The 16132-nt window shown below is 37.6% G+C and overlaps 1 protein-coding gene across 1 annotated transcript in view; it reads left to right on the top strand.

Annotated features, from left to right (window-relative positions):
- Window positions 1-5809: 5809 nt before the first annotated feature.
- The window catches only part of FSTL5 (follistatin like 5), a 269724-nt gene continuing 259401 nt past the window's right edge, over window positions 5810-16132 (top strand). Inside the window, exon 1 of the mRNA XM_059844470.1 lies at window positions 5810-6042. The gene's annotated coding sequence lies outside the window, so the exon portion shown is untranslated. The remainder of the gene's footprint in view (window positions 6043-16132) is intronic.

Raw genomic sequence — 16132 nt, 5'->3', positions numbered from 1 at the left:
ATGGTACTTATCCCCGGCTCAAGGGGATTTTTATTGGTTTGGAATAGGTTACCTAAACAGCAGTGGTAGTGGGTATTAACAACTTGCCAGTGTGCCTCAGTATTGCTCTGGGTTTGGTGCTGGTGTTTTTTAACAAGGTTCTCCATAGAGTTTTTAAGAGACTATTGTAGGCCACAGACTACTGGAAAACACAAAAAAAAATTTAAAGAGCAGAGAGAGGCCCTTAAAAAATTTTTGCTTAAAAATAAATCCAGCTTTATGAGGCTGATATGAAGTGCTTGCTACTTCATTGATAAAATTTCAAAAGCTATATTTTCTGTAAAATAAGTTAAAGAATCTTTTTCTGGCCCAGGCTACCTAAAGTCCTAGCTACATACCATATGTCTCCAGAAATCACCTGTGAGGAACTTTGAGGAAATGAGCTATAAAATAGAGGATATTCTCTGTTAGTGGACAGAAATAAATCAAATGGCAAAATAAAATGGCAAATTTTTACAGAGCTCAGGATTACTACCATAGACCTTCATAGGCGAAAAATCAAAAATCAAAATATCTAAATACTTTGAAAAACTGTCTTAAAGAATAAACAAGCTTAACCCAAAGACTTTGAGATTCTTATCAATACATAATTCCTATGAATTAAAATTCTCATCATGGTTTTAGTAATATTTTTAATGTAAAATATTTTCTATATAAACACGACATGGTGTATTTAACTTAATAGACATTTAAATAGTCAAGAGCTGCCAGATTTTGAAATGTAGAGTATTAGCTCTTTCCCTTCTCTCAGTGAATACCTTCAGCTATGAAGTTTTCTCATTTGGTTATTTGCTTTAAGTACTACTGTCAATAGAAGGAAGACTGCCCAGGGGAGAAAAAAAAAGGCTGAATTAATGTTCTGCTTTAAATCTGTTAGAAAGATTTTTACCCTTTTTACAGGCTTTCTTTGTCATGCAATGCTAAGGTTCCCCAGTAGGTGCCCTAAGAGATCTCTTCTAAATGTTATCACTAGGCACTGAAATTGACTATCTGCAGCTTTCTCTTTGTGTGGAGTTTTGTTTTTTTTTCATTATAATCTGTATTATCTACTATCGAGTGGTAGTATGCTTTCAGATTTCAATGATAATGGATAATGAAATTATTTGACCCCAAATGAAGTTGAAAAAAGCTAGATGATATGAAATTAAATATTTATCCTCATTGCCTAATTCTTTTCCAATAGTAATTTTTAATGTGGATATTAGTTCTGTAGTATATTATCTCCTTCCTATTTAATCAGTTGTTACTTTATTTTCACAAGATGAGAATGAGGACAGTGTCATCTTGTCAGAATCACCATCAATGCAAAACTGCTACTGAACTGAAATGAATTTATAGCATTTATCTTATTAAACATAATTTAAAATCTACAGACCTAACCTCGGAGCCTGCGCTTCCCCCCACCCACTCCGAGTCTGTATCTGTTATTTGTGGAACGCATTTGAATTATTTTGATGAATTTCAAAGGTAGGTTCCTTGTGTGTGAACAGTAATGCATATTTCCTTTATTTGGGTCCCTTTGGGAGAACTGGCTTTGAGGAGATATGGGGAAAACCTTAATGTGCCTTTATGATTCCTGCTGTCATTTGGGAGATCTCCTGTGACAGATGGTTGGCACAACCTTTCTCCAAGCCACGAGTAAGCTAATTTTCCTCTCTGCCACTTGCCAGTGTCTGTCATTCTGGTGCTCACGATGCCCTGCTGTTATCAAAGCGCCGGTCCAGGTCTCAACGCATTTCTTGTGCTTTTTGCTCAGGACTGAGTTTATAGTGGATGCACTATCACCTTTCATTAAAACATTGAACAGACATTGAGTGAATTAGACCAGTGGAAAATGAGGGAAAGATGTATGTGTCCAAACTTCACGCTGTGTGTGTGCAAGAGAGAGAGATTTGGAGGATTATTAATGCTATCTCATATCAGAGCATCCTGAGAGTTCCTTTGCTGTCATTGACTTCAGGCTAATCAATGATCTTCACTAGTAACAGCTGCACTGAAGGGGCAGCTGTTGTCTTCAAAAAAAGGGAGGAATAATTTGTTAAGAGGAAATGGAAATTGAATCCTACAAAGGGCTGTACTTTGGACTGAATATTTTGAAATAAGATTTCATTATTGTTAGAATTTATCATGCCTAAAACTATTTTTCACCTTATGCTACAAATATAATTGTCTTTAAAGTGTTGCATATTCTTCATTCAAAGATAAAAGCAATTAATTTTTTGTTTTTTAGTCTTATTTACCACATTGTAACTGTTGCATAGTTTGGGACAAAAAATTAATTAACATTTAGTAGTATCAGATATTAATAGCCTAAATTTTTGGTAACTATTAGTGGAAATGCTTTTCAATTCATGTGTTTAAAGATAGATCACAGAAAAATAAAATTTTGTTTTTGAACTTGCTGGTGGTGTGGGGTACTGAGCCACACAGAAGTCACTGGAATAATCTAAAGAGCAAGTAACAAGGCAAGTTTTTGAAATATCCTATTTTTGTCCCTTACTGATTATTAACACAAAATCCCAAGCAGAATTAAAAAGAAAAAAAGAATTATTTGTGTTAGAAGTGCTAGAGGTAGAAAAGCCAAGAGAATAAAAACTAGCCACTTTTGAAATCCTATGCTAACTCTCTAATTCTGCCTTCATTTTGGGTGCAATGCTGTTTACAATGAGTATAACCCCTTTTCCAGATTTTTTTGCAGTAGAAAAGGAGAGACAAATTAGTCAAAGGAAGTGACTATTGTTCTGACTTCAGTGAGTTTTGGAGAGGCTGTGAAGTGTAAGAGCAAATGTTATGGACTGTCCTGGTTTTTGACTGCGAACTGGAGTTAAACCACAGCATGGACAATACTGGATAGCTTGTTAAAACTTTTATCATCTATTATTTGCATTAACTTCCCTTTAATATATTGAGACTTTGATCTTCTCTTTGTCTTGAATAAAATTTCCTGCTGTATCAGATATTATCTTAAGCAGCATCTAATAAATACAAAATAGAGAATCTTTATTAGTAATATCTATAGTCTAAACAAACATAAACCAGCTTTGAAGTTCTGTGTTCGTTATCTTTAGAGGAAAACGCCAGAACTTACTGCTTGTGCTCTCCTCTGCTCAATGGCAAATGCTTCAAATAGAGTAATTGGGGTAGAATATATAAAAACCAGGCATAGCATAACTGATTGTCAAGCCCATGGGGCTCAGGAGGATACCAAACAGAAAACTTTCTGGCATATTATGTGGGATGCGCCAGATATGATCATAAAGTATCCAAATTAAGGTTATGGAAATCAGAAATATACTACTAAGCAGCAACAGTCTCTCTGGACTGGCAATTAATTGTTAGGCACAGAATAAGATCTTTGTTGCAATAATATATACTGGTCGGCATTACATCCAAGAAAGTAATATCCCAATCACTCTGTCAATGGAAATGCTTGAACTGCAAAGTGATGATGTAATGTATGGGACACAAAACAATAACAATAAAAAGAAAAAGAAAACATCCACATATTTTTGGTGTGAGTGTAAAAACAGATCCAACAATGTATAAAATGGAGCTCACAAATAATATCCATTAAGCAGAAGACAGAAAGATGTCAGGATGGGAATGAACAAAATTTATTTTCTAACTATGGTCTATAGCTGATACAGATCTAAATTAGAGGAAAAATTCGAAAATATTTATGTGCTAAAAATACATTAAAATAATTTTAATTAAATGTGAGCTTTTAAATTGAATATCTCAGTGAGTTTGCAAAGAATAAAGATACCTATGATCAGATAAACACACTCAGAAATGCAAGAATGCCAAGATACCTTAATGTATGACATGGTTGTATCATTATTTACACTGAAATTGAGGAGTCCAAGTCCTCACAAGATAGAGAGATCTTCAGAAGTTCTGAGGGTCTTCCATATGTTAGTTTGGGGATCCCTTGTCTATTAATTTGCAAAGCTAACCAGTAAGTTATGATACATCAGACCTTGCATAATTTGACCGGCTTCCCAACTACTTCAATAATCGGGTTATATAAAACATCTACGTAATTGTTGTTGTTTGTTTCATGTACTTTCATAATGGCAAAGGAGAATGGATGAACAAGGTCCCTATTCATCCTCACAACATTTCAATTTCCCCTCAGTTTTGAACAAGCCAGTTTGGGCTTTAACTCTGTCCCATGAGAGTTTCTGGTGCAGCTGTGCTAGTAGACTCAGTGTCAATTTTGTACTGCAGAAATTGTCCGTAAGTAGCGCAATTATATTGTCTGTACTTTGCAAAAAACCTGAGAGGGCTTAAGAGAAAAATGAGAACTAAAATAATAGGGTTTCATAAATTAAACCCAGATGCCAGACAAGCTGCCTTCATGATAACTGGCAATTAGAAAGGGTTGGGTCAATGAAAGACTGCTTTATTTGGCTTTATACTCTACACTTTGTGTGTCGAAGTTAATCATGTTCCTTCTTGCAGTGCCGTGACCTAATTATCAGTCCAGTAAGAACTCCCTCAAAAAATAGTAATAAGCTAATGCAATCCAACCTGTCCTGTTTTATTGTTTCCTATGTTAACTAGTTCTGGTTTTAGGTATGGTATTTACCATACCTAAAACCATTTTTTTTTTTTCTTACTGCGTGTTCATTCCACATGCAGACACGAGTGTAATTAACCCAGAAAGCTGCTGTACGTCAGAGCAGCTGACCTCTGTCTGGCTTTACCCTAGCCATGGGTGATTTAAAAGACAGTTTAATACTTTAATCTGTAACGTATTTTCCCAAAAGGCATGAAACAGGTAACCTATAATGGCATGAGGAATAGATACTTAATTTTTATAATGATTTCACTTTGAAGATGAAAGAGCTACTCCTTAAAAGTGGTGGAATGGATAGTAAATTAATTTAAAAGTAATAAATCAGATAACTAAAACTGTTATCTCACAATAAAGCAGATTCAAGTGAGACTTCAAAATACTGTTTCTCTGCTTAACTTCACATAAATATATCTCTAAGTTTTCAGGCGATTAGTTTCCAGTTGGACTTTTTGTTTTGATTGTTCCTCTTCATCCAAAGCTACCTCTTCTGGTGCTTATAAATGGAGCATGTCATTAATGGTCTTATCTCAAGGTGATTTTTTTTTCACCCTTACGTTTTGCACAACTAAGTAAGATTCCCCATCACATGTCCATGTTTCTGGCAAGGGTTACCACAGACCTCTACCTTAGCACTCAAGCACCTCAAACTGGTGCAGACGCTACGCTTACCGATACAGGTGTGCAAAGCCTCCAGCGTACTTGAACTTTGCTATATTGATATATTAAAGCTTATGAATATTGCATTAGAACCCCCAGCAGTTGCTCTGCTTGCTGCCGGCGCCAGCGCTGCCATCTGCAAGGGCGCTGGGTGCCGCGGGGCGTGAGGGCAAAGGCAGCGGGGCCACGGCCCTGCGGAGGGGAAGCCGAAGGAGGGAGGCCGTGACCTCAGCCGGGTAACAGCCCCCTGCGCGGGCAGGGCACCCCCTGGGCGAGAATCCCTGGGGCAACAGCAGGCGTCCCAGCCGCCGGCCCGTAGAAAGACGGACGCACCCCACCAGAAGAGGTGGGTGGTCGGTGGCGGAGCGCAAGTTTGGGAGGCCGGCCGGCGCAGGGGGCGGCGCGGGGGCGGTGCGAGCGGCGCGGCGGGGCGGGCGGCAGCGGGGCCGGGCGGGAGCGCTGCTGTCCGCGCCGCGCCGGGTGCTGAAGGGCGCCCGCCCGCCCGCCCGCCGCCTCCCCGCGGCGCCTCGGCCGCGGAGCCTCCCGCGCCTGCTCCCGCCGGGAGCTGCGCCCACTTTGCCCCGGAGTAGTCGCTCGCTCCCTCGCTCGCTCACCGGATCGCGGCGGAGCCGCTTGTGGCTTTGTTAAAAGGGAGAAGAAGTGCTGCTCTCTTTGCGATTTGCACGAGGACCCGTCGAGCTGGGGGTTTTTGTTTGGTTTTTTTTTTTCCCTCCCCTTGTGGATTTTAGTGACTCTTGGACAAGGTAAGCAGCAATACCAATATATACATACACACACACGTACATATTTTTCGCGTACATGGTAGCGGGGTGCTGGCTGGGATGGAGGAGCCGGCAATGAAAGGCAGAGCAAAGTTGGGAGCTTGGTAGCCCTTAGGTCAGCGTAGGGGCAAGGCTTGGAAAAAGGGTGCAGCTTTCAGTGAAAAGGGCTCCATAAACAAAAGATGAATCTGAGAGAAAAGTTCAAGGCTTATTTTTAGTGAAAACTGGCTCTCAGAGTAATTTTTAAATGGTTGAAAATGTTTTATATAAGAAATCTTGAATATTATAGAAAGGTCTCAAAAGACATTACAGAGCCTACTTTGTATAAAAACCGATTTGGGAGGGACTAGAGAAGCTCTGGTTGCTTCTGTCTGGGGGAGGACAGGATATGCGAGGTCATTCTGGGAAGTAGAGAGTAAAGACGGAATTAAAGAGGATTTGAGAGCAGCCGCATGTTGCTCTGTGTTCTTGTGCGTGCCTGAGTACGTGTGTCACAGAAGGACGGTGATACCCTGTTACTTGACAAATAATTCAGCACTGTAACGCTGTCAACTTGGGAAGCAGCACCTTTGTGAAAGGGATCATCACCACCTCTGCCTCCAAGGTCAATGTGGGATGTGTGTGTCTGTGTAAGTCGTGAATTTTTGTCCTTTGATGTTGGCTGAACATCAGGCCTGCTCCCAGGCTGCAACTAGGCGTAAATGAGAATCTTGGATTTAATACCGTATTATGTTGCACTTGTAGGACTGCTGTTGTCAGTAATTGAATAGAGCTGAGAAGTGTGAGCAGATGTAATGTCTTTTTATTCTCAGCTGTGTTTAACATTTCGTGAGCTCGGTACGGAGCTCTGCTTCACAGAGGAGTTTGCTGCTGCCTCAGTGAGTTGTCAGAGTTGTGCACATGCAGAGCTCGGTGCTGCACAGGGATTTCTGCGCACACGGGGCTGGGTGCCGTGCAGAGACTTCTGCACACGCAGAGCTGAGCACCACGCAGGGGTGTCTGTCTGAGATTAAGGCAGATTCCGGAGGGAATAAGCTGCTGCTGCTGCTAGCCAGTGCTGCTGAGATAACTGAAGGGAATAAGCAGGCAAATGAAGTCCCCACATTGTGTTTTTAGGATTATGTAGCACTTCATACTCTTTTGGTTGTGATGAATTTTCTTTGGAACTGGGACCTAAACCACAAGCGTTTCTCTACACAGATGCCCTGCACAGGTGCTAGCAGTTGTAGTAGCTGTACATAAAGTAACTTTTGTTGATGGGATGAAGCTGATGAAAGGTGACTGTTTCTTAGTGTTGTAGCATTTTTTTACTCCTGCATTATTTCCTTTATGTGAAGGTGGGTTCTATTTTGCTGAGTGTTTGCATCAGCTGGAGTATAAAGATAACCATCAGGCAGCAGCACAGAGCTACTGATGGGTAAAGTTGAAAGCTAGAAAAATGAGAAAGTAGCTCAGACAGCCAAGATTTTCATTGCATTTGGGTAGAATTAGGAAATATGTTTTTATTGTTCTCTCCCCTGTCATAAAGCAGCTCTCTTCTTCCTCTCCCGAGCAGGAATGAAAGTTTATTACATAGCACTCACACTAGTTGCAAGCCTTCATTAGCAGTCTATCCATCAGCTAAGACAGCTTTTATCATCTGTCATTGACATGAGTATTGATTTGCTTTGAAATATTCTGATATAATTTTAAATGATGTCTTTTAAGGTATGGAGATTCAGGATGCTTACATTTTGAAGTAGACACTATAAAATTATTTTGAAAAAGTTATTGTGAACCATGTGGTGCAGACGTTACAATAATACTGAGGGGGAGAATGACCCACAACATTGCAACCCAAACCCACCAATTGTATATCTAAAATTTTGATGCTTTTACAGGGCCTGAATCTGAAAATCATTGTTCACTTGAGTGGTCTCTGTTCATACACGTAGTCTTTTTCCAGTTAACAGGACTATCTCCATCATTACATGATTAAAAGTCATTGACCTTTCTGAGATCAGTCATTTTACCAGCATAAATCAGATGATAAACTTTGATACTAAGACATTAATTCTGTGCTTTTAAATTTATATCTGGTTGTTTTTTTCTATTTAATATTTTGCCTTCATTTGTATTAGGCTGCTTTATTTGAAAAATCAAGTTTGAAAAATGCATATTCGAAATTATACTCTGAAGGAGATGAAATGGCACTGCTATTTTTCAACAAAATGGTGTTCTAAATAGATGTGTACATTAAGTGTGGTCCATAGCCATTTTGGTCATTGGTTCTAACTAGAAGAAGTCTGTCTGCAGTGTCTGCAGCATGCTTGTTCAAGCATATTTGTAAACTTGTAAGAATATGCAGGTAGTTCCAAGTCTTTTATCAACATCACACAAAAGTTGTTAATGACTTGACCAACCAGCTGACTGCAGAGCTAATGTGAAATCGGGGAGGAGTTTTGTTACAAAAACAGGATTTAGAGAAAATTCGGGTTTAAAGAGCGACTTTATGGACCCTTCTTAAGCTGACCAATGCACAAAGGTGTGCATATGAGGGCAGAAAACTATTGAAAATATCAGCATATGCACAACCCTGACAGGGGTCCAAAGCTTACTTTTTCCAGTGGATCGATTGGTTATTTCCTGGTTTAAGGCCTTTGACAGCAAATGGTGATCAGTAAATGTCCAAATACTCTGGTGGCTCCATTCTAGGTGTGTTCTAGATCTGCCATGTCTAATCATATCAGTTTTTCATCCTGTTTTTATTTGTGTGTGAGTTTATCCAATAATTCTCTCTATTTGTTTTAAAGCAATATTCAATCTTAGAATAAAGGAACTGTTACTTAATTATGTCTTTAAAAAATACCAAACTTTTCTTTTTCTTAGAAAAATGCATGCTGTCCCAAACTGTGACTCCATGTAATATTTTGGAAAATAGGAATTTTGTGTCACTCTTCTCTTTTAGAAACTATAAAATAATATTAAAAACAAAGCTTTGCTCAGTTTTGTTAGTTTGAAATCTAAAGATGGAGCTCCAATAGAAATAGTTCTGCCATTTAACAGATCTGAACTTGGCTTTGATATCTCAAAGGTAAGAGGTCAAATGACGTTTAGGAAGAAATTTCTGATTTTTTTTCTCCAGACTGGCAAATATTATGGGATAACTGTGGACATTAAATATTGCAGGAGTGAATCACTGGCTCAAGGGGAAACAGTGACTCAAATGCCACTCTTGACTTTCTTCCACAATTTTTCTAAGCAAAAGCAGGACTGTATTTGTTAACCATTCAGTGTAGCTTGGTCTGTTATGCTACATAATTTTAAAGTAAATAGATTAGCAAGTTTATTTGTAAATCTGTTTAATCCTATTTTTTAGTTCAAACTTTTTATTTTTTTTTAACCTTCTGAAGCACAGGGAATAGCTATCAGCAAATGAAAAGACTGGAAACTTGTTTGCATATGATATTATGCATATTTAATACAGTATGCTTTTCCCTGACTCTTGGTAGACAGACAAAACAACAATTTTATATTATCAGAAGAGCAGCAAATCAAATATTTTCTCTGTAGCAGAGACATGGAGAAAGCTGTGGGCTGACCAAGAGCAATGGTAGTCTAGCCCCTTTGAAAATAGTGCTGTGTGAAATTCCCTCTAACACCTCCAATATCAAGAGTTTCTACTCCCCAGGGAAAATATTCAGGAGAAATCAACCCCACAGCTTTATTCTCTTCTGTAGTATTTCACAAATTCTTTCTTTAGGTTTTTGGGTTGAGTCACCTCTAGTTACAAAGTTCTGGTAGGTTGTGTTCCTTTGTAGCAGTCGCGTTTGTTAACAGACGTGTCTTTCTTTGGATGGGCCAGTGCAGATCAAGGAAATACTGCACAGTTACTGTTGCAGAAGAACGTCAAAAAGGCTCCCTAATTGCTGGTATCTTTCTTTTCCTCTATGCCATTGTTACTTCTGTTTGTATTGGCCAGCAATACTGGCCAAGAGTGGTTGCTGTGATTTAGCCAGGCATGATTCCTTACCAAGAGGAAATGAGATTTACTGGGAACCTGTTGCTTGTTATCCATTTTTAGCTGTTTTTGATAGCAAGGTGTATGCAGGTATTTACACTTTCTATCCTAGAAATGATCATGGAAAGTCTAGTCAATTAATCACTCATTATACCATACATTATGTAAAATTAGTGGTGAATTATTTGGCTGCATTGCTGAGTCCTGCAAATCTTAGTAAGTTCTAAAGAGTTAAATGAGGGGAGAGTTGGCAATGCTTGCACTGATTGCTTGAAGTAGGTTGAAGTTCACAGTTTATTTGCATTTGAATTAACTGAAGTTGGTGTCCAGCCGTGCTTTTCAGAGCAGACTTCAGAAAGACTTTTTTTTGTGCAATAAAGTACTTGAAAATGTTAGATGGAAGATGAAGGATATTTAAAATACTTCTTTCTTTTTCTGACAGAGAGAGCTTTCTTCTCATTTTATTCCAAGTGAGGCTTATTGTAATCTGAAATATTTTTACCACTGAATAAGCGGCCTTGTGGTAAAAGCCACTATCATTTTCACATCAGCATATTAAAAACTTTCTGAAAGTATTTTTAGTTCCTTCATAAGGAATTTCCTAATATCTGCAAAAAGCAACAAAGTAATTTGAAAGCAGCTCATAACTTTAATCAGATAAAAAACTTATTCATTACTAAAAATACTCCCTTATTAAATGATAGGAACTTCTAGATTATTACTGTACATACTTCTGCTTCCATTAGGAAATAAAATATTTTAGAGGCTTTCTGTGCTGTAACTGTGAACTGTACATGCCTTTGTTATTGAAACAGGCCTTTGTCTTCCTAAATAATCATTATACACATTTAAACAAATCAACAAGCCACAAAACAAAAACAGGTAGAAAATTGTTGCATCATGAGCAGTAGAAATAAACTTTGTTTTCAAAGAGCTTGCAGATTATGATTTGTTTCAAAGTTCAATATTTCTAGTTCTATTTCCTTTATGTCTTTTTATTTGTAAGCTTTATTTAAAACACCACTATAACTGATAATATATGTTGTTTATGGGTTTTACCAAATTTTGCTAGAAATGATTGCTGAGAAAGGAAAACCAAAGCAACTTCATGTCATTCTGGTAGATCAATGGAAATCTTGATTCATATGCAAAAGCAGTCAAAAGAATAAATGCTGCCTTTGATTGTGTTACAGCACGAATGTAGTGCACTAATGTTACAATTACTCCTGTTGAGGATTGTATTTGGTGGCAATCATGACCTCCCAGTGATAAGGAGAAACATGCAAGGTTCAAACACATTTAGTGTATACACAGAAAAGACTAGTATCTGCTTTCTGAGGACAAACTATAGTGCAATGGAAAGCTAAATGCACATGAATGAATTACTGATTCACAAATATCTGTGGTTTAGAGTTTCAGTGGTGCAAATTTTTATTCGTAGAGCACAAAATTACCTATTGTACCTACGTAAAAGAAGAGATGCACTTTGTTAATTTTGAAAATGCTTTTGCATTTATATTTTAAGAGAAAGAGAATTATTTTGTCACATTTTGGAGAGGTTTTTGTTCCTTTTGCATCATCATTTGTAGCAGTGTCTAATTTTTCCCTCCTAAGGGTCTGTTTTGAGTCTTAAATCAACAAACAGCAGAAGTTTTTGTAAGACGTGATGTTTGTACAACATCTTGGCTAACTATTCACCTTTTATGAAAGATTTGAGACCTAAAAGAAATCTGAGATCAGGTACCTTTGTTAAAGGCAGATTTTATCAGTGTTTTGCAGATATTCCTCAAGTCTGAGAGGTGAATGATCAGAGAGTTCTCTGAAAGGCAGTTTCATTTCCAAACATTTGCTCAGTTATCTCTGCAGTATTCATAACAGTGTGAAATCTAATATTATCAAGGAAAGAATGTTTTGGATTGGAACGACCTTATAGACCATCTCTTTCCAACCCCTGCCATGGGAAAGGACACTTTCCACTAGGCCAGGGTGCTCAGAGTCCATCTAGTCTGGCCTTGATCACTTCCAGGGCTTGGAACATCCACAGCTTCTCTGAGCAAGCTGCATGTCAACACCTTCATAGTGAAGAATTTCCTCCTAATGTATGATCTAAAACTGCTCTCAGTTTAAAGTTATTCTCCCTTGTCCTATCACTCCATGCCCTTGTAAAACATACCTCTTCATGTCAACCAACACCCCCAAGTCCCTCTCACCAGAGATGCTCTCAATCTATTCTCCACCCAACCTTTATTTGTACTTGGGATTGCCACAACCCAGGTGCAGGACCTTGTGCTTGGCCTTGTTGAACTTGAAGAGTTTTGCACAGTCCCACGTTGCAAGCCTGTCCAGGTCCCTCTGGATGGCATCCTTTCCTTCTAATGTATTGGCTAGACAGCACAGCTTGGAGTCATTGGCAAACTTGCTGATGATGCATTCAATCACACTGTGCATGTCCCTGACAAAGATGTTAAGCAGTGCCAGTCCCAATACCAACCCCTGAGGAATGTCACTTGTCACAGGTCTCCACTTGGATATGGAGCCATTGACCACAGGACTGAGGGTCTGACCATCCAGCCAATTCCTCATCCACTGAGTGGTCAGTGCATCAACTCCATGCCTCTATAGTATAGATAAAAGAATTAAATTAAATTTAAATTCAATTTAGTGGGTTTTTTTTAAACGTAGCATCTTATGACAGTGAGCCCTTCTTTTCTCTCTGCTCTGTTTCAAGATGGAAACATAAGTTCATCTCATAATCAGTTTTTGCAGTGGAAAGGCCACGGAGAAAGAAGAGAAGCCCATTATTACAGTACTTTGGGTTTGTCCTTGTCAAGTGGAATTAAGTTGCACAGATCCTCCCTCTCCTTGCAACAGCCAAGGTGAGCCATAACCTCAGCTTCAGTGAGGAATTGATGTTTTTAATCTTGAGGGCTGATTTTTGAGTTGAAATACATTTCATCACAGAGCTGCTCTTCCATATTATCAAGTACTTTGATAGAGAGAAAAATGTTATTTAAAATAAACTACAAGACACAGCACCAGGTTATGATAGTTTGAAGACTGATTATATTTTTCATTTATTTCCTATGCTTTTTTAGGTGAATGAATCTTAGCAAGTAAATTGGAGAGTTAAAATACCATTTTTAAAAATTGTTGGTCCTCTAACCTTTATGTTATCTTTTTATCTTTCATTTATACTATATTTTTATTCTCATGTAATTCAGAATCCCAGTGATAATTAGTGCCATTTCAACACAAAAAATATATTTCTCTTTTAGATTTTTTGGTATTTGCTCAAGGCTGATTTTGCTAAACAGAAATATTCTCTAAAATTTTTTCTAGACCTAGATGCATGGGCTGATTTAGTTGTTTCCTTGGGACACTGAGAGAAAACCATAATTAACATCTCTCCTGAGGTTTAACTTCTGTATAATGTTAATTATTTTTTGAACTGAAGACAGTTTTCTAGTGGATTTAAACTGTGCTGCTTAGCTGTAGTTGCATTTTAGTCTACTGTCTAATAATAGACTGATTCTCTTATTTTATGCTTGGAGAATTTTCTCACAGAGATATTTGAACAGTCTACATTTGTATATTCTTGGTGCAGTCAGCAGGGTGGGGGGAGGTTTTCTGCACCTTGGAGGTTGCATTTGAAACATTAGTAGATTGCTTCAAGCATCAGAAGCAAAATTGGTGTCCCCAAAAGACTAAAAATCTAATATTTTAAATATATTTATGTCCTTTATATCTTTTCTATGTGATAGTCACATTCATCTACTGCTTTAGGCTCTCAGTAATCTCTTCCATGCATAAGTAAACTTCTGAAGGGGCTGCTGTGGTTGTCTTTTAAAAATATACATGATATACACATAAATCATTAATAAATCTATACTGAAAATTTGATTTATACTTCCAAAGTCTCAGAAATCCATATAAAAAATAGCACCTCCCTGTTCTCATGGCTTCTCACATAGAACAGCTCTCACATTAATAAAGAGATTTAAATGAAAGTTTGTGATATAATTTGCTGACTCTAATGATTTAGAATGCTTTTATTAGTTCATGTGCTGCATCTGACTCTTCAATGAACAGTGTGAAGTATTATGGCTAATAATTTCAGTTTTATCATTCTCTGCTTGCCTTTTGAAAGACAAAGATCCAATCTGAGTGAGTTAGACTTGTATTTTTTATAAACTGGGCATGTTTCTAGAGTTATGAGTAAATGGTGAGAGAAAGCCTAAAGAGCTGATCACAAAGCTCCCAATGGTTAAAAAAAAAAGCAAAGAGATTTGTGCCTTTGTTATTTTTTCTAGTGGACAAAGTGAAAAGGTGATTGCATGAATGGATGGAAATTCTGAATTTTGAAATGTTTAAGTGTTGAGTGCTAAATATTTCCCATTAAGAAAAATGTCTTCACTAGAAGGGTGGTGGGGCATTGGAACATGATTCAGTGATTCTGTTCTGTTGGGGCTCAGAGCAATGAAGAGAGTTTTGATGTTGTATATAAGCATTACAAAAATCATTGATGATTGTTGGGGGTTTTTCCAATATTCAAAGTAAGGACTTATTTTAAACTTCCTACACATCTGAGATCCTTAACATCTCAGATCATAATTTTGATTTTCAACATCAACTTTTTTATCCCAGCATGCAGCAGAAGGTTTCTGTGGCATATTGATTTGCATCCATCAACCATGAGACCCACTTTGGTGTTTTAAAGGAAGGAAAATATTTTGAAATTTGAGGGATTTTAAAGCGTCTGTTTACCATTTCTCTCTAAAACTGGGTTTCTGAGGTTACCTTTGGTAAAGTCAACCAATTTACAAGCCACAGCAAATTTGGGGAGGGGGAGGGGTCAAGGAGGAATACCATTTGCTTCAAAGAGTTTACTGCTATCACTCTAATCAGTGAATATTTAAAGAAAAGTGTCTTCTCAGCACTCTTTTTTTCTGTATTTTGACTAGGTTTGTACAGCAATAATCATTATGAATTTTTGATTGCTGTTGAGCAGTGTCTGAGAGATCAGTTCTTTTACCATCCTGTAATAACTGCATTGGAATTATTTGTGAGTGGGACAGAAATAATAAGTAATTTTCTTCTATTTCTGGTATTTAGGTCCATCAATAATTAAGCACCTTGTTTTTCCTATGTTATCTTTTGCTTTGGGTTTGCTTGATCTATTTTTGATAGTAATTTATTTCACAAAAGGCCTTTTTGGCTTCAGAAAACCATTTTTTTGTGTTAAAGATTGTGCATTTAATTATCTATAAGAAGTTGTAACTGTTCATCATGTAGCCTTTGCATGGTATACAAAATGTCAACTGTAAGACTTCACAAATTAAAACACCTCCATAAGTAACTTAAATTGATGCACAGTGAAAGAGAGAAGTGCTACTGAAAAGAGTCAAACTGCTTTAAAATGAGTATGCAGTGTGAGTGGAGGTTCAACTAATTTGCAAAGATATGAGGCCTAAAAGTGAAACTTCAGAGTTGAAATTTCCTGATTGAAAAGGGTACATCTTGGTAAAAATATTATTCTGAAGTTTTTTAATAAGTACAAACAGAGGAGAAACAATCCAGAGAAAGACTTTTCCATAGGAAGTATTTTTACAATTTAGTTATAGTTCATAGAAAGCTGTGGGGGGTTGGGAGCAGGGGGGAAAGCTGCTATTATCACAATGTGGAAATTTCATCGTTGAGTGTTTGAATATGAAAAATTACTTTTTAAGAAGTGTTGCTCATGAATTTCTAATTTAGGACATTTCTGAGTTTACCTAGTCTCTCAAGAACTGGAGTACAAAATGGGAGGTTATGCTTTCTAGGAGCTGAACAATATAAATAGGAGTTGAATCCTGCTAGTCCTTTTGGCTTGTGCTAATATACATCTCTACCCAGAAAAAGAAACATAACTGCTCACAAATGAAAGGTCAGAATCTGGCAAATCTGGGCTTAAAAAAACAGAGTGGCAAGGGAGTGATAAGTGAAATAAAAACCCTAGTAATTGTACATACAAATTACCAAAAACTTTAGCATGTGCTGTTAAGTATCCTTACAGGGAAGGACTTTAGGGACTGA

Source organism: Haemorhous mexicanus, chromosome 4 (assembly GCF_027477595.1).
Source record: "Haemorhous mexicanus isolate bHaeMex1 chromosome 4, bHaeMex1.pri, whole genome shotgun sequence".
Classification (NCBI taxonomy): Eukaryota; Metazoa; Chordata; class Aves; order Passeriformes; family Fringillidae; genus Haemorhous; species Haemorhous mexicanus.
Note: the sequence above shows the minus strand (reverse complement) of the source record. Positions and strands in the feature narration are given on the sequence as shown.